Source organism: Oncorhynchus gorbuscha, unplaced genomic scaffold (genome assembly GCF_021184085.1).
Source record: "Oncorhynchus gorbuscha isolate QuinsamMale2020 ecotype Even-year unplaced genomic scaffold, OgorEven_v1.0 Un_scaffold_19660, whole genome shotgun sequence".
In the NCBI taxonomy this organism is placed as follows: Eukaryota; Metazoa; Chordata; class Actinopteri; order Salmoniformes; family Salmonidae; genus Oncorhynchus; species Oncorhynchus gorbuscha.
Genome location: NW_025760998.1, coordinates 1 through 3,116, shown reverse-complemented (window position 1 = coordinate 3,116; position 3,116 = coordinate 1). Strand labels below are relative to the sequence as shown.

The 3,116-nt window shown below is 43.8% G+C and overlaps 1 pseudogene; it reads left to right on the top strand.

Moving 5' to 3' along the window:
- Window positions 1-258: 258 nt before the first annotated feature.
- Window positions 259-2,375, top strand: LOC124031003 (annotated as a pseudogene).
- The last annotated feature ends 741 nt before the right edge of the window (window positions 2,376-3,116 follow it).

Genomic DNA, 3,116 nt, shown 5'->3' with positions numbered 1-3,116 from the left:
CACACAAACTGACACGCTGGCTGTTCTCTGTGTGCAACTCTCGATTACTCAGTCTGCTGTCGTTGTTTTTTCAGTAATCTGTCAAGTTGAAAGTAGACATTTTGTAATTCCCTCTGTGTTAAATTCCCTCTATGTGACCTTTCATGCTTGAATGCTCTGAAGTGTTCCTATCCTTCTGTTTTGTACTGTGGTATATGCTGATCCAGGTACAGTTGAAGGTGACCCTGACTATGTATCTCTGCGTTGCTCTTCCTCTAGGTGCTGAACCTGGTTCAGTCCTATGTGACTCTGCGCGTGCCTCTCTATGTGTCCTACGTCTTCCACTCCCCCGTCGCCGTGGGAGGATGGCAGCACTTTGACCTGCAGTCAGAGCTCAAGCTCACCTTTGTGTACGACACCGCCATCTTGTGGCAGGACGGAATCGCAGCCCGCCGGAGGCTGAACTACAAGGTACAGCCAATTCGGCCCACTCTTGGCTATTTTAAGTACTACAGTGAGGTGGATGGCTTGCAGTATTACTCAGTTAATACCTGTATAATTAATAGTCTGCAGGCACATTTGATTGCAATCTCGAGTCGACAGGTGAAAATCTGTCGATGTGCCCTTGAGCAAGGCACTTACCCTAATTGCTCCTGTAAGTCACTCTGGATAAGAGTGTCTGCTAAATTACAAAAATGTAAATAATGTCTTATGCATTATGTCACCAGTGAATGATAGAGGTGGACAAAAACCCTGGTTTGATGTGACTGTGTCCCTATAGGATCCATGTACCCCACCAGCATGAGGATCAACGAGGAGGGACGCTCTGGTGGTCAACTTCAAGACTGAGGCCCGCTTCAGGGGACAGTTTGTCATGTCCCACCCAGGTATTACGCCCCCGATAGGGTGATTGTATAGCTTTCCCTCCTATTGGGTTGCACTGTGACCCAGATCCTGTACCGCTATCAGAATGGAACCGTCTTAGGGGTTGTTCTGCTAAATGTCAACATGACATCACCCTTTTCAGTAAGAATAAAACTACCGTCAACAGCGTCAAATGTGTATAACCTTACAACGAGGTGCTCATTTGAACCGACATACAGCGGTCTTAAGATGTTGTGTTCATGTATGCCCTTTTTTGTCGGACACATCGAGCAAAGCAAAACGCCCAACAGAAGTGTACGTGAGACTAAAGAGAGGTTTGACTGTGTGTTTCCAGGAACCACTCTGTCGTCCATGGCGATGTGTGCTGACCTCTCTGGCCTGACCTTCACCCTGGCCCTGATCCGGACTGAGCCCACCTACAACCAGCCCATGCAGCAGTGGGAGTCGTCTCGACTTCGCTGTGAGCTGCCATCTTGTTCATTGTCTGTCTTAAAGGTATGACTGGCGATATGACGAGGCCACGAGCTGCACGGTAGATATTGCGATGAGCGAGAGACAAGACTTTTTACTGTCACACACAGTATCTGCGTATGTGCACCGGGGTTCAATTCACGCTGTCAGAGCGTGGTAGATGCAGGACCAAAACAGCACAGCGCTCTTAGTTGTTGAGGAAATGGACCCACTATGCTGTTTACTTTGTGTACCTACGTCATATCGCTGAGTCTACCTTTAACTTTGTATTCTTAGTGTTTGTGCTGAAGCCAACTGGTAGACGGTAATGACAGAAGACTAGGTTTAGCTTTAGCAGCACGTGCAGTATGGATACCAGACCAGCAGTAACTACCTTAAATGGTTGGTGTGTTTTAAAGTTGTTTTAATGATGTTGTAATGTTGTTGTCTGTAGGTGCGGGACTACTCTGGCACGTACACAGTGAAGATGATCCCCTGCAGTGCCTCTCCCAATGGGGAGTTCAGCATTCCCCCTGTGTGTCACCCACGAGAACCCCTCACCTTCCACATGGACATCCGCTTCCAGCAGGTCACCACCACCACTGCATACCCACAGTTTCTGGCAGACTAGCATACCCAAGACGCTAGAATCAAGAGGAAACTTTGTCATTCACCAATGCTGATTTGTCTTGGTGTTGTATGAGGCTAAAAACAAGTAGTAGCAGATACTTGTTGATTAAATGCATTGAACCAAACGTTTAAATCTTATCAGCGCTCCTGTGTTTGACCTTTGCCCTCTGACCACCCCAGGTGAGTGACCCGGTGGCGGCTGAGTTCAGTCTGAACACCCAGATGTTCCTGCTGTCCAAAAGGGAGCTGTGGCTGTCAGACGGATCCATGGGCTTCGGAGAGAGCACCGACACAGCCTTCTCAGAGGGTACTGGACTACTACTGACCCCTAGTGGACACTCTAGGAACCACTAGTCAACATATAGATAGATACACCACGAGTCAACATATAGATAGATACACCACTAGTCAAAATATAGATAGATACACCAATAGTCAACATATAGATAGATACACCACTAGTCAACATATAGATAGATACACCACTAGTCAACATATAGATAGATACACCACTAGTCAACATATAGATAGATACACCACTAGTCAACATATAGATAGATACACCACTAGTCAACATATAGATATATACACCACTAGTCAACATATAGATAGATACACCACTAGTCAACATATAGATATATACACCACTAGTCAACATATAGATATATACACCACTAGTCAACATATAGATATATACACCACTAGTCAACATATAGATATATACACCACTAGTCAACATATAGATATATACACCACTAGTCATCATATAGATATATACACCACTAGTCAACATATAGATATATACACCACTAGTCAACATATAGATAGATACACCACTAGTCATCATATAGATATATACACCACTAGTCAACATATAGATAGATACACCACTAGTCAACATATAGATAGATACACCACTAGTCAACATATAGATATATACACCACTAGTCAACATATAGATAGATACACCACTAGTCAACATATAGATAGATACACCACTAGTCAACATATAGATAGATACACCACTAATCAACATATAGATAGATACACCACTAGTCAACATATAGATATATAAACCACTAGTCAACATATAGATAGATACACCACTAGTCAACATATAGATAGATACACCACTAGTCAACATATAGATATATAAACCACTAGTCAACATA